This window comes from Microcebus murinus, chromosome 14, assembly GCF_040939455.1.
Source record: "Microcebus murinus isolate Inina chromosome 14, M.murinus_Inina_mat1.0, whole genome shotgun sequence".
Classification (NCBI taxonomy): domain Eukaryota; kingdom Metazoa; phylum Chordata; class Mammalia; order Primates; family Cheirogaleidae; genus Microcebus; species Microcebus murinus.
The window spans coordinates 56,023,809-56,046,305 of NC_134117.1; the positions used below are offsets into that span (position 1 = coordinate 56,023,809).

The 22,497-nt window shown below is 58.7% G+C and overlaps 1 protein-coding gene across 4 annotated transcripts in view; it reads right to left on the minus strand.

Moving 5' to 3' along the window:
* ZMIZ1 (zinc finger MIZ-type containing 1) overlaps nucleotides 1-22,497 on the minus strand; it is a 228,058-nt gene that overhangs the window by 114,461 nt on the left and 91,100 nt on the right. The window lies entirely within an intron of this gene.

Here is a 22,497-nt window from a genome sequence, read left to right on the forward strand (position 1 = left end):
GGATGAACAGATGGCTGGCTGCACAGCCACTGTGGGTGTGCACGTGACCCAGGGTGGTGAGAGCTGAAAACCCAGTGACCTAGTCCTAACCAGAGGATCTCAGGACTCGGAGAGATGCTGGTCACCACATCCAGGGGTCCCAAAGGGTGATACGTGTGCCACCAGTGGAACAAGGATGACAAGGTGGTCCACAGGCAAACCTTTTATGCTTTCACAGTGAAGTTTTTGGACGAGGACAACAATCACTGGTGAGTTCATAAATATTACTTAGGATGCAGTTAAATTAGGTAGAACGGCAGGCCTATGTGGATTAAAGAAACTTTTTCTTTTTGAGAAAGGGTCTCATTCTGTCTTCCTGGGTAGAGTGCAGTGGTGTCCTCATAGCTCACTGCAGCCTCAAACTCCTGGGCTCAAGAGATCCTCCTGCCTCAGCCTCCTGAGTAGCTGGAACTACCACACCCAGCTAATTTTTTCTATTTTTGGTAGAGACGGGGTTTCGCTCTTGCTCAGGCCGATCTCGAACTCCTGACCTCAAGCAATCCTCCCCTTGGCCTCCCAGAGTGTTAGCACTATATGTGTGAGCCACTGCACTGGGCCTAAAGAAACATTTTAAACCTAGTATGGATGGGATGAAAGTGACGGAGGTTAGGAAAGCGCTGATGTGCACTGACACCCTCCTCGGCTTAAAGGGAAGGAGCAGAGGCTCAGAGGGGTGCAGGAACTGCCTGTGGTCATCCAGCAGGTGGGTCTTCCACTCCCAATCCTCGGGACCCCGCACCAGACACACAGCCTGGGGGCACGGAAGAGGCGGTGAAGCAAGGACAGTAGCAGAGTGACTTTGTGCTCTACTGCCGGGAAGCTGGGAAGAATGGCGAGGGGCGGGAGACGAGGAGGGGAGAGGGACAGATAGCAGCGTGGGACAGCTGGCCCTGCGCAGCTGCTCCTAACTCTTAGCAGGGCAGCCGGGCTGGGCCGCAGTCCTGGGAGCAGACCTTCCTGCACCTGTGCCCTCACCTGCCACACAGGAAGGCGCCTCTGCTCCCTGCCCTGCCTGCTAGGAGCTGAGCACATGAAGTCACTAAGGGGACAGTGTTCGGAAGAGTTGAACTGTGGACTCAGACTGCAGCCCTTCAGAGTCCGGTCCCTCCTTCCTCAACCCGGGCCGTGCTCCCGTGCCAAGGCTCGACGAGGCTCCCTACCGCCTGGCCGCACAGTTCAGATGCTTCGGCTTGGCACTCTAGGCTTCCGGTAGAGTGGACCCGCTTCTCTCCACGACCCAATCTCCCAACGCCCACCCTACTCCACAGGACACCCATGGTCAACGCTGGCCAAGGGGACAATATAACGCAGCCTTGGCACTTCAGAGCAGGGGCTTTGTGTCACACAGCTATGGCTGACGACCTGTCCTGGGGCACAAAAGTTGACTCAGAAGGAGTGATGGATTCCTGGGGAAAACACTCGTTGGCGTGGCCTGACAAAGGCGCCAGCCCACTGTCCCAACCCGCACGGGGCTGGGATGCCAGCTGCACTGGGGTGTACCTTGTCCCTCTGGGCCCATGACACCATGAAGCGTGGGCCATGTTCTTGAGGCCAAAACCCTCCTGCCGATCTCTGGCCACACTCCAAACCCCTGACCTCACGGTGAACTTCCTCGGACAGCTTCTCTCCCCAAAAGGCGAAGGAGGGCTGGATTCGGCCCTGGCAAGGCCCTCTGGGCTTTTTCTCATTCCCAAGGAAGGCCACGCCCCTACTTTTTGTTTCTGCAGAATGGAAAGAGAAACTAAACAACTATTGAACATATATGTGCCAAACACTAGGTTCTCCAAATCTGTGGTCCCCAACCCTGTGGCCTGTTAGGGACACCCCTCCCCCCACCGCCTGTGGAAAGATTGTCTTCTGTGAAACTTAGGAAGGGGGGTGCCCTGCACAGCAGGAGGTGAGCAGTGGGTGTGTGGGCAGGCGAAGCTTCATCTGTATTTACAGCCACTCCCCATCACTCCCATCACCACCTGAGCTCCACCTCCCCCACCATCCGTGGAAAATTTGTCTCCCATGGAACTGGTCCCTGGTGCCAAAACGATTGGGGACCGCTGCACTGAGCCACCTGGCATAAGCCTTGGGACCCTACCGTGACGTCCCAATTACCACTACTGCACTACAGATGACGAAACCGGGGCTCCGAGAGGTCCAACAACTTGCTCGGGGTCACACTACTGAGCAGTGGCAGTGCCAGGATTTGAGCTCAGGTCTGGTTGCAAAGCCCATGTCTTTCTGCATCGCGTTTTCTCCGTGGGAATGTGGCAGGCCTTTCTCAACTAGACGCTGCCTTCCCTGGGCCTCACTGCCCTGAGTGAGAGGAAGGCGACTCGCACTGCGGTGGAGTGCTGAGGAGGGTCCAGAGACGGGGGGTCACAGGCCTGCCCAGCGCTGGGCCCAGGCCCCAAGCCTCTCCCCGGAGGGCAGTGCTCATGCAGCGGCCCTGACCCGGCTTTGTCTCAAGGCTGCTGCCCGTGACTGCCATGAAGTGGGGAAGAGGTGGGTGGAATGTGACTGGAGGTGGAAACAGGACCCCTAATCTCCAGCTGGTGCCTCTATAAGGCTGTAAATACCCTGCAGATGTTCCTACAGCCCTGGCTCCAGGGTCGAGGAGTTGTTCTCCACTATCCCCTCGCTAGCCCCAGGTCCCCAAGACAGGGAACTCCAGGCAGGGGCAGGGCCTACAGCATCATCCCCCAGGAAGAGCCAGGCAGAACTAGATGAGCCCTTAAGGACCACCTGGCATGGGGACGGCAGGGCTGTGGTGTGTCTGTGTCCTACACCCACAGCAGGCATGGCTAATCAGCCCCTGCACTCTTCCCACTGAGTCCAGGCATGGCCAGCCAACTCCGCACACTCTTCTCCCAGCCGTTCTTAACCACCTGGTACCAACACATGAGACGGAGTCTTCTAAGTGGCCCATCTTTTTTTTTTTTTTTTTTTTTTTGAGACAGCGTCTCACTTTGTTGCCCAGGCTAGAGTGAGTGCCGTGGCGTCAGCATAGCTCACAGCAACCTCAAACTCCTGGGCTCAAGCAATCCTGCTGCCTCAGCCTCCCGAGTAAGTGGGACTGCAGGCATGCGCCACCATGCCCGGCTAATTTTTTCTATATATATTAGTTGTCCAATTAATTTCTTTCTATTTATAGTAGAGACGGGGTCTCGCTCTTGCTCAGGCTGGGTTCAAACTCCTGACCTCGAGCAATCCGCCTGCCTCGGCCTCCCAGAGTGCTAGGATTACAGGCGTGAGCAACCGCGCCCGGCCGGTGGCCCATCTTTGAAAGGAGAGTGAACAGAGGCCCAGAGAGGGGAGGGCGTTAGCCTGAGGCCACCAGCAAATCCACACGCAGACTTCCCGATCCCTGACCTTGTGCTCTTGCCCCTAAACCGAGTGTCACAGCCAGACTTTTCTCAAGCTACGAGACTCATGGATGTAAGGCAGCTTTAAGCAACCTCATATCACAGTCTCACACAGTAGCCTGCAAACAAGTATCATTCCATTTTGCAGATCAGAAAGTTGAGGTTCAGAATGGGCAGGTGATTTCTGCCTAGTTGCACAGGGAGGGTGTGGCCGGCACGGCGCAGGACCTCTCCTCCCGAGCCTGTGCTTCGGTTTTTACTAACTGTGCATGCCCACTCCGTTAGTTCGTTGCTATTAACTGTCAGTAGGATTTTTTTTTAAATTTCTCAACAAATAAAAAAAATTAGGGGCCGGGCGCTGTGGCTCACACCTGTAATCCTAGCTCTTGGGAGGCCGAGGCGGGCGGATTGCTCAAGGTCAGGAGTTCAAAACCAGCCTGAGCAAAAGCGAGACCCCGTCTCTACTATAAACAGAAAGAAATTAATTGGCCAACTGATATATATATATATAAAAAAATTAGCCGGGCATAGTGGCGCATGCCTGTAGTCCCAGCTACTCGGGAGGCTGAGGCAGAAGGATCACTCGAGCCCAGGAGTTTGAGGTTGCTGTGAGCTAGGCTGACGCCACGGCACTCACTCTAGCCTGGACAACAAAGTGAGACTCTGTCTCAAAAAAAAAAAAAAAAATTAGGGAAAGAGGACCCAGAAGGCAGAAAGTGAGCTCAAAGGGCTAGGCATAAGAACAACGAACCGTCCTCATGGCTTCGATCGGGAAGTGATCTTGGGATCTGCTCAGGACTATCCTGACATTTACAGATGAGGAAACTGAGGCCTGGGGCAGGGGTCAGTGTGGGGAGAGCCCTGAAGGCCCCACTGTGGGTCAGAGGCTGGCCCAGGACCCACACCAGGCCCCAGGAGCCCCAGCTGCCCTGAGCTTCCCGGCTCTCTCCCTGCCCCTGACCACGTCCCGGCCACCCCTGCACATGCCTGCCCAGGCCAGGCCTGCGGTCAGTCCCCAGACAGCTCAGACAGCCGCCCCGGGGTGGGGGCGGGGCAGGACAGGGTGCCCATGCCAAGTCTGGCGGGAACAGGGGCTTGGCTCTCATTGCGAGGCATCTGTGGTTTCCCTGCAGAAGCCGTGTGCAGTCCCCAGGGCTCCGTGCGGAGACTTTCCACATCCCTGGATCTGAGGGAGGGTCCCGGCTGGGCTGAGGCTGCCGCACCGACCCATCCAGCCCCCCTCTCTCCAGAAAACCCACGGCGTGGGGAGCTGTGAGTCAGCCGGCTCTGGGTCCCCTCCCACCGCCTGGCCGGTCTTCTGAATTCCGGGAGTCTCTGGGTGTGAGGCTACTCAGGAGACTGTGCTGCCCCAGCCCACGGCTGGCAGTGGAGCCCTCAGCCCTGGAACCCCGCAGGCGTAGCCAGGCACCCCACAGGCACCCTGAAAACATTGCTTCCTGACTGCCTGCTGAAAGCCGACGGAGACAAAAATCTTGCAAAATGCTTCAAAGCTGCACGGTGACTTGACACTCGGTGCACATGACAGTTTATAAAGCACTTTGGTGTCATAACCTCACTAGTTGACCCTTGTTTCACCCCACTGTAGACAGGCAGTGTACCTTAGTGGTTAAGGACACCAGGCTGCCTGGGTTCGAGTCTGCAATCCGCTGCTTGCTGGCGCTGGCCTCAGCATGCATCGTAAACGGTAACGACAGTCACAATTATTATCGTACGCCTTCCCGGGCTGCTGAGCCCATCCATGTGAGTTAGCGACTAGCAAGCAGCCCGGCCCCGAGGGGTTGGACGCGAGCTCAATAGGGCCCTGGTGGGCTTTATCGGACCTATCACCCACAGGAAGAAACGGGGGCCGGAGGAGCCAGTGCTTGCTTGGGGGGGGGTTAACCGCCACCACTCTGCATGGTAAGGATTTTCAACCTTAAAAAAAAAACAACCCTATTTTTTAAACCTATTCTGTAGCTTTGCAACATTTTAGGGAGAAGCTCAATTTATGGAACAATGAAAGGGGCCCACGCTGAATGGCGGCGCCTCTGGGAACCACAGCGTGAGCTGGAGTAGGGCGCCTCGGAGGACATGGGTGGTTGAGGCTGAGAGGGAGGCCGAGAGGGAGGCGGGGGTTTGTGCCCACCCTCCAGAGTGCCGGGTTGAGGACTGGAGAGACTCTGTTCTCATGGCAAAGGCCAGTCACGGGACGTCCCAGAGGGAGGGAAGGAGAGCTGGGGTAGGAGCTTTGGAACAGGTGAGCTCCCCCAGGAGTGGCCCGGACGCCCACGTGAAGCTGTGCAGGTGGGCGGTGACCAGAGAGGTGCCCCTGCTGTATTCTGGCGGCTGGGACACCCCAGTGGCACTGCCCGGGGGGGCTCCCTGGTCAGATGAGCTGGGGCAAGCTGCAGATTCGGGGAGACTGCTACAGCACACGAGCCGGCCTTTCCCAGAGTGCCTGGACCACAAAACACTTTTTTCCCTAAACACTAGTTTTCCCCAGAACTCACTTTGCGAAACACTGGCCTGAGAGCCTTGAGTGGCCACAGGTCGGGCAGGCTGGAGCAGAGGCAGAGAGGCTGCAGGGAGGGCAGGCAGGCTGGGGGCAGCAGGAGGGGTGCCCCCAAGCAGGGGCCTTAGGAAGACTCCCCGCTCCACGCTGGGCTCTGGCCACAAAGGTCTGTGGGAAGAGAAGCCACAGAAAGATCTGAATCCTGGATGCTGAATCCAACATCCTGCCCAGCTTCATGAAAGCCACTGCCACCTCAGACATACCCAGCCAGCCAGGGCCTGTCTGAAGGTCCCCCCTCCCCCCCAGCAAGACTGGTCTAGGTGGGCATAGGGGCCCAGGCCCCTTGCTGGAAGGATAAAGGCCAGAGGAGGAAAGTCACAGAAGCTGCCTGAGGCAGAGACTAGGTTAGCTGGGGAGACACCCACGCCCCGTTCCCCTGCCCCACCCAAGCGCAGGGGTGGGGGTGGAGGGGCCAGACAGCCAGGGTCTACCTGAGGCGGCAGGCGCCCTCCTGCAGCCACTCTGAAATCTCCCTTCGTAATTATGAATAAGAACAAGAACAATAGGTGTGCTATTCTTTATCTACTATGCGGGCAGCATATCTGGCATTTTACATGAATTATCTTCCTAACACTATAGCCAAAGGTAGAATGAGCGGCACATCTACAGATGGGGAAACTAAGGCTGAAACTAATTAAGAAACTTGCCCAACATCAGAAGATGCCTAAACTGGGATTCGAACCCAGCTCTGCGGGACTTCAAAGCCCAGCAGCTATCCAGAAAACCAAGTCATCGTGGCACCATTCTGGGGCAGACGGCCCGGCTCCTGGATGTCCTGGGAGGCCCCCTGGGTCACGCGCTCTCTTGCTCTGTGTCAGCTCTGCATGGGCTGTGCCCAGCTTGGGCTGGGACCCAGGACAAGAGGTGACCTCTCAGTGCCCATTTTGTCAGCACCCGAAGGACGGGGCTGATCGAGATGTCACCTGCTTCTCCCTGCACCCCAAACTTGTGAGGGCAGCAGGGGCGCTTGGCTTTAGGTAGCACTCACGGCACCAGCGTCATTCCACCCAACTGTCACTCCAACCCAGCAAAGTGGGCCTCACTGCTCAGACTTTACAGGGGAGGAAACTGAGGCCCAGAGAGGTTACATAACTTGCCCACCAAGGTCACACCGCTGGGCAGTGAGGCTGCTAAGATTGGAACCTGGGTTTGACTCATTTCGAGGGTCTCAGCCTAATCACACTCCTAGACTGGCAGAGCCCTCTTGGCCTGATGCAGGGCTAGAGCCGGGCGCTGGGCCATATTGCCATGTGACCATGGTGCTCAGCCCGGCGACTCTCTGGCCTTGGGGAAATGGGGACTGGGTGAGATGATTTCTAAGGCATCTTCTACCTTTAACGCTCTGGCAGCAGGTTGGGAGAAGAAAGGATTAAATTTAAAAATAGGATGACATCTCTGACTTCCAGCAGCCTAAAATCCAGGTGAAGGCAGACAAACAAGTACCAACCCACCTGCTGGAGGTGCCCACCACCGGACTGGACTGCCGAGGCCCTGGGCCAGGCTGGGGGCACCCCACAAGCTCCCTGGAGGAGGAGGAGGATGGAAACCAGCCCCGAGGGCCAGGGGGCAGTGTGGCTGGGCAGAGGGTGAGGGCGGGGTGGGCAGGGAAGGCCTGTCTTATTGTGCACATGAGACCACACGCCCAGTGCCCTGTTGGCCAGGCCTGGCCCGTCAGTCGCTGCAGTGGCACAGGCTCTTCGCTGAGGAAGAAGGTATTGAAATGACGCAGGACCCTTACAATGCATCTGCTTTCTAATTAACTCGCCCTGCTGCCTTAAGAGATTCCCTGCTTACGTTCATTCTTTTGAAAATTCCAAAGTGCTATTTCTGACCTGTGATTTACTATTGCCGTACGTCTCTATAAGCAGTGTTTTAGCTTAAGTGGCAGTTGCATATTAATTACAAAGTTAATTATGTGCTGTGTAATCATGCTGTAATTCATTAGTTTACTCTATACTCTGAGAGCCTGGTGCTAATAGCAAGATCTGACAGGGTTTCAGGAATCAATGGGAAAGATCCGCCGGAAACCCAGGATGGGGCTGAAAAGGATCTGAGACCCCACCAAGATCCTTCCTTGGGACCCACCGGCTCTCCCTGCGGCAGTCTTTGTGCCCTGAGCGGGCACCTTGCCTGGAACACACGAGTCCGCGGAAGGCAGTGGAAAACTTGGCTGGGCCATGTTTTCCTCCCCCCATGAAAGTGCAAGGATAGGAACAGAATTTGCTTAAAATTACTTACGGAACAGAGAGTCACTGCTGGGTGAAAAATTAACTGCTCAGATCACCCAAAGTGGCCCTGAGAGGACAGAGCAAGGGGCAGACCAGGGAGGGGCCCGGAGAGGATGCGGGTCCCAGGCAGTTGTTCAGGTGGGAAGACCAGGCCCAAAGAGGGAGGCACGTGTCTGGGGTTTGGACCAAACTCTCTCCACATCCTTTTCCTCCCCTGCAGTGTCCTTAACAACATCCAGGGATCTGAGCGTGAATGCTGGCTACATTTCTCTCTCTCTCCTCCTTCCTTCCTGTTGTGTTTTGTCTCCCAGCAGTAACCTACACAGTCATGCTAGCCTGGCCGCGAAGGAGGGCTTGAATCCTGAGCTACACCCGAGGCCCAGGATCCCGTCTCCGAGACGGGTGGCTGAGAGCTCCCGGCCTCCTGGTGCAGGGATCGGATGATGGACAGTTAGGAGACACAGACACTCGAGATCCTGCCCAAACCTTGCCTGCTCTAGAGTTCTTCCAGAGGATTCTTTTCTAAAACCATCTCTCCCAAGGCCTGGTGTTGTCAAGCCACTGAACAATCATCCCTGATCCTCCAATGGCATTTAAAAGTCAAAGTGAGTAAAGACAGGCCTGCTCTGAGAAACCTCCCCTCCACCCCCAACTCTCTGCAAATCTCTGGATCAAATTTCAAGCCCTTATTGCAGGAGGGGAAGATACAAAGCCTGTGACCTACCCCGGACATAGCAATCTGGTGGCTGAGACCCTCTGCTTTCCAAATATAAACCTGCTTGTTTTATTTTTGCTGACAGCTGAACGGGGAGGAAAAAAAAGAGGAGAGATGTGGAAGTCCTTTCCCTTCTGGCTCCAGTTAACAATTGGAGAGAGGGACTTGGAGCCCCAGCTGGCATGGGAGGAAGATAAATAAGAAAAAACAAAACACGTCCTTGTGCTACAGCGGAATGTTTAAAAAAAGAGGTGAAAAACACAAGGTCAGGGGCAGATTTCATTTTCTATAATTTCAGCAGGCTCGGGGAGGAGGCAGGATGCTGCCGACTCGACAGTTTTCGGGGGAATCGGTTTTGGAGGGAACTCATTTTCGGGGTGGGGAAGTGCATCATAACAGCCAAAGCACTGTGGTTTCCTTTCCTGGGAACACACTGGTTTCCCTGGCAACAGAAAAGTCCGGCCTCCAAAGTTCTGCCGGGAGACCGAGGCTTGGCCTGGGATGCTCCCGACAGCCACTGGTGGCCAAGGCGTCACCACCTTGCTTGCCCAGGCAGTGAGCTGGGCGGGAGAGGTGCAGAAGTTCAGCTCCGCAAAAATATGGGCACCGGTCCTCATCTCTCCCGCCCACACCCGTGCAAGCAGCTACTCATCCCCAGATTCACGGCTTTCCAGGGCTTTATGGCTGAGCAGGTAAAAATGCCAGGAACAGCTTGGAAGCAAGCCTGCGTCTGACAGCACCTGAGGACCCCGGGGAGGCAGGAAAGGCTCTGCGGCGGGCAGCGACGGCCCAGCCCGGGCCCGGCTTTGCGCACAGCACACCTCGGCCCTTGCGCGGCTGGCACGGGGGAGCCGGATCGGAATGGAGCTGGCCTGGGATTTCTGAAGTCGTCTCCCTCCATCCACGCTCACGCGTGCAGCTCGAGAGGCGCCTCCCGGATTTAGAGCCCATCTTCCCGGAGAGAAATGCTGGAACGTCTGGCCTGGGAGGACGCGGGCCGTCCATCAGGTGTGGGAGGGAAGGCGGGCGAGTGAGTCAGAGCGAGGAGAGGCGGCAGAGAGGGGGCCGTGACCACATTTGCAGAGCACTTATCCGGCCGCCTCCGGGAGCTGTGCTAAGTGCTCAACACACATTATCTCATTTAATTCATTCTCCAGCTGCCCGGTGAGGCAGGCGCAATTATCTCTCCCCGAAGGGAATCGAGGGGTTAAGTGACCTGCCCAAGGCCACCCAGTAAGTGGATGGCAGAGCAGTGAGTCACACCTGCCGGTCTCCAAGGCCTGTTCTCACGCTGGCTCACATCAGGAGGGGGGTGGGTGGAGGGGCAGGGGCAGGGACGGATGCTCTGGCTGGCGGCTGATGGTGAAAGGAAGACAGGTTCCCCTGCCCAGAGCCTCCCAGTCTGTTCTAAACATTCCGCTCACTGTCCTCCCCCAGGAAGACCGGCCTGGGAGCAGAACCACCTGGAGGCTCTGAACCTGAGGCCCCAGGCCCCGTGTCCCACCTCCAGGCGGACGCAAAGTGGCGGATGTTTCCTGAGGGCCTGAGACTGCATCCTTTGCGCGCTTTATCTCCTGTAAGTGCAGAACAACCCCAAGAAGCCGATAGTAAAAGTCCATTTTATCCACAGGGAGGGTCAGGAGTATGTCCAAGTTCACACAGCTAGCAAGGGGCAGAGCTGGGTTTCAAGCCCTGGTCTGATCCCCCAAACCCAAGTACACTCTTTTTTTTTTTTTTTTAAGAGTCAGGGTCTTACTCTGTCACCCAGGCTGGAGTGCAGTGGTGTGACCACAGCTCACTGCAGTCTCGACCTCCTGGTATCAAACAATCCTTCTGCCTCAGCCACTGGAGTGGTTGGGATTATGCCGGGCCTGAGTACACTCTGAAGATGATGATGACAATGATATCATGACAGCTACGCCTTCCTGAGCTCGCACCATGTGCTCTGCACTGTTTTAAGTACATATTAACTTATTTTCTTCTCTCAACCATCCTATGAAGTACAGCTATGATTAGCCCCAATTCACAGATGGGGAAACTGAGGCAGGCCTTTGAAAGCAACATGTCAAGGACACACAGCTAGTAAGGCCCGGGTCCCAGGGCTGAACCCAGCCAGGCGGACTCCAGAGCTCACATTCATAGTCCACAGGGTGCACGGTTTCTCCAGCCCCTGGGGCACCCTGCCTCCCAGCCCCGAGTCCTTGATTCTGGATGGTTCTGGGACACAGTCAGGGCAGGTCCTAGCAGTTGGGGGGCCCAGGTTCTTCCCTTCACAGAGCTCAGCTCCCTGGAGAACTTCTCCTGGCCTGGGCACAGCAGGCAGGACCCGACTGCGTCTCTGCGCCTGTGTGTGTGTGCGTGTGCATGCGAGCAGCGGGCCTGCGCCGCACCAGGGCGTGCGTGCGGCTGATTTATAACCCTCCGCGAAAACAGAATCGCAAATCTCACCCACAAATCTTCCTTATCGAGGTACTTGCGACAGGCAGACACGTCGTGAATTCCCAAGAACAGGCAGGCCTCCCCCCAGCCTCGGCTCCCTGCCCCCGGGGGCCTCCAAGGGGCCGGGGTCGGCTCTGCGAGGTTCCCCTGGCTGCCAGCACCCTGGCCAGCTCAGCCCTGGCAGTGGCTGCCCACCTAAACGCCAGCTCCTGGGTGAGCCCGCCCAGGAGGAGCCCCCCACCAGCAGTTCTGGGCCCTCCCAGCCTGTCCCGCCGCACTGTCGCCCCACTCCCGCCCCCACTGCTCAGACGGTGGGGGCAGGGCCCGTAATCCTGCAGAACTGAGGAGGGGGAGGAGGAAAGGCGTGAACACCTACTTAGTCTGCACCACCACACCACCCGCTCCACTCAGAGTTTAGGACAGGTTTATCTTGTTTAATTGTCCTGGCAACCCTCGGGCACCAGGCTCGGGGAGGTTAGGGGACAGGGCTCTGCGTCTGAGTGTGGGCAGTGCCATCCCAGAGCCTGTGCCCGTAACCACTGTGCCATGTTCTCTCCAATGCCGAGGCTCCTCACCTCCTCGACGCCCTGTCACTGAGCACAGACGCTCACTCCACTGCCCCCAGAGGGGTTTGGCCCCGGCCGGGGTCCCGCCGTTGGTGTTCAACCCCATTCCAGTGTTCCCAGATGTGACCCACTGGGAGATGCTCCTGGCGCAGAGCCAGCGCCGCCACACGCTGAGTCCGGCTCCCACTGCCCCCCAAGCCCAGCCCCGGGGGTGCTGCGGCTGCACAGCACAGGAGGGACGCGTGCTTTCTTGCCCCAGACCTCCCCTGCGGACCTTCCCCAGCCTGGCCCTCTCGGAGGTCTGTGGTCGCCCAGTCAATCCCCCTGCTGGCCGACCTTTGGGGATGGGGGGCGGACAGGTGGGGATGGGAGGAGGGAGGCTGCCACAGCTGGCAGCAGCTGGGCAGGGGGAGGCCCTGCTCTAACCTGCTGTGTGACCCGGGCCGGTCCCCGTCCTTTCTCCATTTTGTCTTTTTTCATCTGGAAAACGGGCTGGGCTTGCGGCTGATCACTGAGTTACACGAGCAGGGGAGAGCCCCTGACCCTCAGGAGAGGGTACGGTCACGCAAACACACGCGACACGCACATGCATGCACGCACACACACAGCACACACACAGTTCTGGTGGCGTCGGGTACAGGATTCCCCAGCCCGGCCCGCCCAGCACCACACACCCACCCGGCACCAGGGAGAGAGTCCTGGGTCCTCCTCCTCCGGCTCAGACTCCCTCAGCCCCAAACCTGTAATCCCCAGCCGGGAAAATGACAGCCTTGCCCAGCAGCCGGCCTCCGCCGGTGGGTGGGGAGCCAGGCGGTGGCCTTGGTGGTGGCTGGGAGGCGGGCCGGGACACACAGCCTCGGAGTCAGGGGAGGTCAACGGCTGGGGACAAACGCCATGGGACCGTGGGCAGGGGACAGCTGGGAGAGAAGGGGAAGCGCAGGCTCGAGGCCTCAGGGTTGGCTGAGACTGGCCCTCTGCAGGACAAGGCCCGGAGTCGGCGCTGGGGTGGCGGAGGGGTGTGTGCGTGCATGCGCACAGAGCCACAGGGAAGGGACTCCGCGGGGAGGCAAAGGGGCAGGCTCTGAGACCCTTCAGCAGGCTGGCCAGACCCCTGGGGTCGGGGGTGGGGGTGCCCACAGCTTTGGGTTTGGGAAGCTACACTCACCCTGATTCCTGGGCCTCACCCCGGCCCCCCGGGAGGGCCTTAGGAACCTGCATTTTAGAAAGAGCCTCTGGCATCTGGGTGCAGCTGGCTGGCAGGTGGCTGCTCTGGGACCCCTGGATTGCCCTGCCCCAGGGAGCTGTGGGGGATTTCTCCTGCCTGTGCTGGCCCCCCCCAGCACCCACCTCCACTCGGCAGGAGGGCGAGCCTGCAACAGTGCCACCGACACCCTGGTGGCATCTGCCGAGCCGCTCAGCACCTGTCTCAGAAGCACACAGCACGTTTGCAGGCAAGGCCATGAGACTGTCCCCACTACTAAGGCTTGGAGTGGAGACCGCCAGCCTGGGTCAGCCCCTGCGTCCTCCTCCCAGGTCCCTCCCCACTGAGAAGGGCCATCAAGAAGCTAAAACCTGGGCGCTCTCTGCTCCCTTCCACACCTGCTCTGCAGAGAACTACCACCTGCCCCTGAACAGCCGGGCTCTGGATCCAGGGCCACGCAGACTCTCGGCCCATCTCAGGGTGGACTGAAGGCTCTGCCCCCTGGGAAAGGGACATCCCACACTGGGCCATGCTGTCCTGAATTCCCTGTGGCCTTGGACAAGTCACTTCCCTTCTCTCAGCCTCAGTTTCCCCATGGAAAGTAAGCAGTGGGAGGAGGCACAGGCGGGGGGCGGGGGGAGGGCATCCTGGGTTGGGGGGTGGGGGGGACAGCTGGAACAGAAGCCAAGGTTGGCAGGGCAGCGGGAAATGTGTGCAGGTGGGCTGGACAAGAAGCTGGGGTGGAGGCCGGGTCTGGGGGTGGGGTCAAGGTTGTGGGGTCAAAATTGGAATTGGAGCTGGGGTCAGCACTGAGCCTCTCTGACCAGCCCTGCCGGGAAGGAAAGATTCTCTGTGGGCACTTGATGCCCCCTGAGCAGGTGCCTTTGGCCCTGGGTCACATGGAGAGAACGGCAGAGGCTGCCTTCCCAGGGCGAGTGGCAATGCTTGCTTGGGGCCACTTCAGAGCGGCAGCTCGGGCCCCACACCTCCGGGCATTTGGGGGAGGAAGGGGGTGCAGCCAGCTTCTCCTGGACCTGGGCCCACTTGGGCCCAAGTGTTGCCCTCAGACTCAAGACCTGTGGTGACAAGCCCGTGGGGCAGAGCAGGCGGGTGGCACCCAGGCCCTGGGAGAAGAGGGCTCACTTGGGCATCAGGGCAGCTGGCTCAGTCCTGGAGCCAAGGACACCTGCAGACGCACTGGGCCAGGACCCCTGTGGTCATCCCCATGGCCACCATCACACCTACTGGATGGAGACTCAGCCTGTTTAAGGAGGGTGATGCTGGGGTTCAGGGTCACTAGGATGACCCTGGTCCCAGGTGTACTTGGGTGTGCACAGCCTGGCACCCTTAGGTGTCTTCTCAGGGCACGCTGCCTGGGAGGCCAGTGAAGCCCCAGGACTGATCCCCAGGTGGGAGCAGGCCCATGGCCCCTGTCCTGGTTCCCACCTGTCCCCTCTTCCCACCTCTCTCCATTTGTCTCCTTGACTCTCAGGAGGGTGGGAGGCTCGAGCCCACCTCCACCTTCAACAACTCTCCAAAAGGAACAGGCAGCAGGCCAGGTGGATGAGAGGCAAGCCGGCGGAGGATGGCGCCTGCCTCCATGGCCTGCCTGCTCCCTCTGCCCAGGGATGGTGACATGAAGTTGGGCCTCGAGAGAGGGCAAGGGGCACAGGAGGCGGTTGTCCCTGTGGCCGGCCTGCCTGGAGTGCCTGCTCACCCACTGCCCAGTCCCCACCTGCCCTGGCCTCACCAGCCCCTCCCCTGCCCCCTCGCAGGCCTGAGGTGGCTGTCACCATGGCAACCCTGCTCATTCAATCTAGGGATAATGAAACCAATGTGTTTTTCATTTCCATGAGCTGGCGTGTGGAGCGGAGCAGAGAGAGGGGCTTCCCCTCTCGGCCCCTCCCTCCTGGGGAAGAGGCAAGCTGCAGAGAGGCAGCCCATGGGGCCTGACCGGCAGAGGGACAGACATGGGACGGAAGGGGCTGAGACCTGGATGGAGCCACCAAGCTCTGGAGCAAGTGGCTGGGCAATGCCAGCTAGATGGCAAGCCTGCCTGTCAATATCAGACTGGCAGAGGCAGCGTGGTACCCCAGAGGATGAGTGCGGGTGCTGGGCCAGGCAAAATGGGGCTCTATTTCCAGCTGTGTGGCCTTGGGCTAGTTACTTCACCTCTCTGGTTTTACTGCAGTAGTGCTGAGTTCATCAGGCACTTATCGGGTCCCTGGCCTTCCACAGTCCTAGGGATCCAGACAGGACCCAGACAGACCCCTGTCCTCCAGGAGCCACGGGTCAGTGGAAGAAGGCGTTTGTACCGGGTACCTTTCTCAGCTATACGAATGACGCCAGTAACTCTCACCTGTTGCTACCAGAGTATTAAATAGCGACCCTTGCAGTTACTGTTGCAGGGTTTAAAGCAGTGGCGGTGACTCTGAGTTACCCCTGGAGGGCTGGCACACACAGTAGGTGTGTTATCCATGCCATCCTCCCTTCTCTTCTTCTCCCTGGGTCCCTGGCCTGCAGTGCAGAGACGCAGATGTTCAGACATTTTCGTGCGCACACCAGCAGTCACACTGCCCCTGGCGCCTGTCCTTTCCCCCAGGCCTGGGCGGGACCTGCCCATTCTGCTGGAGGTGAAACCAAGCCCTGAGCAGGGCTGGACAGGGGAGAGCAGGGCCCTCACAGTCACCACCACACACCTCCCCGGCCCCCCTCCAAGGGCAGGAAGCCAAGAGCACTCACGCAGAAAACCCTGGCCCGTCTCCCCACCCCCATAACTCAATCACCTTGGAGGCCAGTGGCCCCTCTCCGGCTGGGCTGGCAGATTCGAGGGGGAGGGAAGGAAGCATGCAGAGGGAGGGGTGGGGGCAGGGAAGCCGACATGGAAAAATCAGAGTGGGGCTTGAAAAATGAAGAAATAAACCTGCCAGGAGGAAGACAGCCTCAATCTGTCCTCCATAAAGCTGTCTTAGGGCCACCAAGGACGTCGGCAGGGTGGAGGGGGCCGGAGACATCTCCTCCTGGAACCCCCGCTGCCCCCACCTGGCTGGGCTCCAGCCCCCGCCTGGTGAGGGGTCGGGGAGGAGGAGGGCTGGGCGGGCTTGCAGGTTCAAAGTGGCAGGAACGTGGGAAGGGCAACTGCGGGGAGAATGGGGCCTCTTGTTTATGTGCCTTCCTGCCACCTGCACACAGTAGGCACTCTCTGTTTGTGGACTGACTGAGCGGAGGAAGGCATGGCTGTGTCTGCAGGCCACCGGCAAGCAGGGCTCTGGGCGGGCCGGCTGGCTGAGCCCATTCGCCCATTTCAGAGATGTGGAGACAGGCCAGACAGCGTCACCCAGCAAGTCAGAGCCATTTGGGTTCTTGAGCTTGGGATCCGGGCCAAGCTGCCCTCCCTATGAACTGTGTGCTGCAGGGTCGGGAGCCTCTCCCCACGGCATCCCCAAACAGCAGCCCACTGCACCCAGCCCAGCCCAGAGCAAGCTGACCACGGAGAGGCACACTGCCCGGCCCTTCTGCAGGTCCCCCTGTGGCCGGTCAGAATCATGTTGACTAGGGTGAGGGGATTAGGGGCAGTTTTATCTTCTTCTTTCACTTTTCTGCGACTTCCAGAATTTATAAAACAAGCACGTGTTACTTTACAATAAGGAAAAGGGCGTTATTAAAGTTTAAAACAAATAAGTCACTTCCGCTAGATGCTACTTGTGCTAGGTTCTCTGTTTACAGGACACGGTCAAAGAAAGTGGTGTTGGATTAGGCAGCAGCGTCGCTTAGGCACATGGCCACACACGAGAGCCTCCCCCCAGGGGCTGCAGGCCCTGTGAGGACGCTCCCGGGCAGGGCGGAGGGGACCGGGTCTGCCCCACTTGGCTGTGTGACCCTGGGCGAGTCCTGCACTTCTCTGTGCTGTTATCTCCTGCCCCCTCGCAGGACGGGTGTGAGGACTGATGAGTCCAGGCGCGAATGAGCTAAACCTGCAGGCTTGGTGGATAGGGGCACAGGCTCCCTTGCTCAGAGAGGCTCTGTCCGGGGCAAAGCGGGCAGCTGAGGTGCCGCCGAGGACAGGGCAGGCCAGCGCGGGACAGAGGGACCGGCTTCCATCCCCTGTTGACAGTGGAAACACAGCCTTGCAAAGGTTTTACTTTTCCACTGTTTTGGCGGCGCTGCCGTGGGGTGCAGGGCTTCCTGCGAGCGCGGCCAGCTTTCCAGGCCACGCCGCGTCCAGCCCCAGCAGGAAACATCATGTTTTCAATTTACAGGTCCCTGCCAGGCGCCGCGAGCAGGCCCAGCTGTCTGGGGGTGGCGGCCCCGACCCAGGCCCCACTGCAGGTGGGGACCCAGGGCAGGCCGGGGGGCACTCCAGGACCCAGAGGCACGACCGTGGGGTCCCCGAGCGTCCTCGTTCCTGGTGCTGGCAATTTATACTGTTTCATTGGCAGCCGATGTACCTGAGACTTGGCAGCGCAAACTCCAATCCCTGGTCTCCCTGCTCCTCACTTAGCCAGCCCTGCCCCTTACTGGACAGATGGGGAAACTGAGGCCCACAGAGAGAAGAGGCTTCCCAATGCCACCAGGTTATTAGTGAAGAAAGAACGACTTCAATCCAGATCGAGGATTCCCAACTGGGTCCCCTGGTAAAGCAGGACTGTCCCACCCCTGCTGGTGACAGCCACTGCCACTGCACACACACCTACCACAAGCCAGGTACTGCCATCTCACTGACACCACAGAGCAGCCTGGGAGGCTGTCTGTCCTCCACATCTTACAGATGAGGAAACTGAGGCCTAGAAGTTAAGAAGCCTCTCTGCAGTCTCCTCTCCCGTCTGGCTCCAACCCTTGGCCTCAGCGCATGCTCAGGGGAGGGGACTGGGAGGATGGTCAGAGGCACACACCGGGGAGGGAACCCCCCAGGGAGGGCAGGCGTGAGCCGGAGCAGCCACACCCTCCTCTGTGGTGACCTTGGGTCCCTTCACATTTCTGGACCTCAGTTTCCCCATCCAGGAGGGGAGCGATTGTTGGATCCTCAGATCCACCAGCCTCTAGCATCCCGTGTCTCCCCCGGATTTCACATTTAGCCCGCACCTTGCGTGTGCTAAACGTCTTCCGGACTCTCCTCCTGCCACCCACCGGCATCTCTGAATTAGCTCTTGGGATTCTTCTAAGCCCGGCACCAACTGGGCTTGGATTTTAAAGGCTAGACTTGCAAAAGGCCGTCTCCAGCTACAAAGGGGGTGCCCCAAGGTGAGCATCCCTTCCCTGCCAGCACCCAGGGGAGAGAGCCACCATCCTGAGCGCATTCGGTCTCTGTGCTCTGACAGGCTAGGATCCGACGAAAGCTCAGTGAGAAATGACACAGTGTCCTACGGATCGAAACCCCCACAGGCTCCCCAGAGTCCATCACACAGAGGGGTGGCCCATAGGTGGGGCCTCGTCACATGCCACTGCTCCTACTGGCCCCCCTGGAGCCAACAACTGGGTGCCCAGGGACTGGCGTGCCCTTATCGTCACTCACACTAATTCTGTCCAGTCCGTCATGGCCTTTCCCTGCCTCTCCCAGTGGGAGCCGCGAATCCCAGGCATCCCGGAAGCTCCTAACCCCACCCTGGCGGAGAGAACTGTCCCAGTGGACGCTGAGACGTGCTCTGAGCTAACCCCGGGAGTGCACCCACTATGCGCCTGACCCTCCGGCGCCCAGAGAGGAGCCCCTATTCTAATCTTCTGAGGATGAGGAAGAGCCTCTGGGAGGTCGGGCAACTTGGAGATTATAGACCAGGGCCATTGCAGACAGAGCTATGACATGCCCTCCGAGCAGCCTCCTCTGGTGCTCCTGGTTGGCAGGGGTCTCTGTCCCGGCAGAGCTCTGTGCGGGTGCTCTGCGTCTTGCCTTGGGCTGAGAACTCAGGTTTGAAAGTTAGATGGAGCTGGGTTCAAATTCTGCCCCCACCTTCCAGTGGCTGTGTGACCATGAGCACACTGCTTAACATCTCTGTTCCTTAGTTTACTCATTTGCAGAACAGGCTTCTATGAAGAATAAATTAGATATTGAGAAAAGTGCTAATTAATACTACTGCCATTAAGAGTTCCCCAACACACAACACATGCATGCACGCGCGCGCACACACACACACACGCATGCACGGCAGGATAACAGTAATTAATACCAAGGACTGGGTCTTAAATCCTGGTGGGGGGACTTTGGGCAAGTCACTTGATCTCTGTTTGCTGATTGAGGGATATTCTTCAAAATTTTCCTTGTTAATCTCCAGGGGACCCCCTCCTACCCACCAAAAAAGCAGCAGGTTTCCCTCTGGGGCCTGAGGCATGTCCTGGCAACTGGGAGGCCAGGCTGCGCCCTGACCCCGTGGTCCTGGTCTGCTCTCATGAAGCTCTGTACTGCTGCCAGCTCCCAGGGGACTCCTCAGCCCAGAGCTCTCTCTGGCGATGCCAAGCAGGCCCCACGCGGCCTAGACCCCAGGGACCCTGCTCCCCAGCCCCAGGTGACGGAGCCTGGTGTGCCCGGTCAGCTCATTGTTGGTGCAGAGCCAGCAGATTTGCAAAAATCACTTTGTACTGACATTAAGCACCTTCGATTCTTATTGAATCCCAGATCTGACTCACTGCCTCTCCCCTGGGCTGGCCCCGCTGTCATTACCACCCGGACACCTGAATTATCAAACCGCAGGCACCGAGGCCTGGCAGGTAGTTTACTTCCCTTACAGGAGACCAGTTCAGCGGAAGGGCCTGTTCTCTAGCCACTGGGCATTCATCTCTTCCGTGGAGCTGGGAAGGTACCGGAAGGACCTGTGTGAAGATCGGCCTGGGAAGACTTAAAATGACTTTTTGGAGAGTCTGTGTCCTCCTCCTCCTTTGTGTCAAACGACGCTGCTGTGGCCCTTGGGTGCGTGTGTCGCAGTGAGGGCTGCGTCAGCGCCCGCTTGGGCAGAACGGTGTGCAGTTCACAGGGAGGGGACACGTTCCTATCCTGCTCTGCCACCTAAGACTCCAGCTGTTTCCTACCTTCCCTCTGCCCCAGGTTCCTCATCCATGAAATGGAGATCATGCCGGTCCCCACTCACAGCGGACCTCACATCCACCTCCTTGTCCCTGCTGCTTCCTGACCTGGGACGCAGTTGGTGCACAGATACTTGAGTGCTTGAGTGTGTGCTGCGTACCCTTCATGCAGCCCGCACTTACTGAGCACCTACTACATGCTGTTCATTCCTATGACACTTACAGAGCAGCTTCTCTGTGCTAACACCCACCTAACAGGCACAAGGTTGATAACGCACCTGAGCCTACGGCTGAGGCAAGAGCGGAGCTCCACCCTCACTCTGTGCAGTGGGCCTCCCTGTCGCCCCTGCCCCAGGAGAAGGCCTGGTGTATGCCCACTGGGGCTCTGGCACAAACACATCACCCCCCCAACACCTGACACCCCTGAAATGCTCTGAGTGTCAATCAGCTCCAATCAGCCTCCTCCAGGAAGCCTTCCATAAGCCCTCACCCCGCAAGGACTCCTCTTGTGATCTCAGCACACCCCTGGCCCCGTGGACACAGATGCACATCACTGCTTCTGTTCCTACGTGTGGTCTGCATTACGGCCTAGACCGTGAGCTCTCTGAGGGCTGGCAAAGGTCCTCCGCCCCCTTGTCTCCCCCAAGAGTTGAGCACGGACCGACGCAAACAGTAGGTTCTTCCTCAATGCTGCTGCCTCACCAACTACCGATGCAGAGCGCAGGGAGGGACGGACTTGTGCACAGGTCTGGACACGGGCCCTGTACCGGGCACCAGGTGTGAACTGAGGAGCCCAGCTGGGGCTCTTGGCCCCACACCCCAGACTGGCCGTTCGGGCAGGATGCCAGCGGTCAGAGGAGCTCTGGCCCCTGTGTAAGGGACCGCACAACCTAGACCCTGAGCCTCAGGCTCTGACATCAGCCCAGGTTGGGGATGAAGGCCCCAGCGGTGAATAATTCCTTCTCTGTCACTTGCCAGGGCCCAGCTGCCTCAAACGAGGTCTCATTAGGACAGGGCAAGCTTCTTCACCTCTGCTTGTTAACTCCCCTGAGCACAGTGAGTGGAAAGTGGGAGGGGCGAGGGAGTGTGAGAGCCTTTTCATTTCTGGAGCTCACTGCCTTGTGCATGGATATTCCTGGAAACCTTCCTCGGGGGCTGCCCTGGCTGGAGCTTGCTCCGGGGGCCAGGAGGGGGCTACTGATTTAGGCTGATAGAGCAGGTCAGAGAAGGGACCGGCGCTCAGGGGCAGATGGCCCCTTGGACCCGTCCTGAGATGGCCCTGTCTTTCCCCTGGGTCTGCACAGGACGGCAGAGCTGCCCACCCCAGGTGCATGTCCAAGTAGAGGCTCGGTGGGCGGCATGGGGCAGTCCAGAGACCAGACCGGGAGCCACGTGGTGCTTGCAATGCTCCCTACTGCCTCCCTGGGTGGCCTGGCAAGGCGTGTTCCACCCTGGGCCTCAGTCGCCCATCTGTGAAAGAAAGCACTCCACAGGGTCATCCTTCAGTTTGACACTGGAGGTTTGCAAGTGTGGTAAGCATGGAAGGATCCAGGACTCCCCTACTCACCCCCAACCCAGCTTCTCTCACTGGCTCCAGTTAGCGTTCCACCTCCGCTTGCAGAAAGGATCTCAGACCTGAGGGGACTCGCAGATACCTGCTGCGTCAGGGACTCCTAGAGGGCCCAGGGGAGCGGCCACGAAATGGCACATCACACCCAGGCAGCAGCTTCTCTGTCCCTGGGGCTCTGGGGCGGGCAGGAGGCTGCCGAGTGAGTGCTCTGTGGCCAGAGGGAATGGGTCGGAAACCACAGGCCCGCCCAGCAGAGGGGACATCAGGGAATGTCCGTCTGATCATCACGGGGTTTTAAGAGCCGGAAGAGCCCTGACAGATCACCTGAACCTCTGGTTTATTACTGTGAAAACTGAGCCACAGCGAGGGCAGGTCCAAGTGGGGCAGTAACACCACCCAGGGCCTTGCCTGCAGGCCAGCTCCTCTGTGCAGGCTTCCGTGTGTCCCCATTGACCCGGTCACAGGCATTATCTGGGGCCACTTGTTACAAATTCAGAGGCCTGGGCCCCACCCCAGACTCAGACGCCAAGACAGGGGCCCGAGAATCTGTGTTTGAACAGGTGCTGCCGGCATGGGAGCTCGGTGCCTGCATCTTCCGGTGTCGCCCTGCAAATTCTCACTCAACAGCTCAAGAGAGGACCTGGGGGGCCAGTATCTCTGGGAAGGGAAGTGTCTGGGTACCACAGCTAACAAATGCCAACCGTAACCAGATGTTCCTGCCTGGGGGGCGGGAGGCACCTCCCCGAGGGCCTCGGCCTACCCAGAGCGGGACGCGTTGGCCCTGGGCAGCTCCTGCTCCA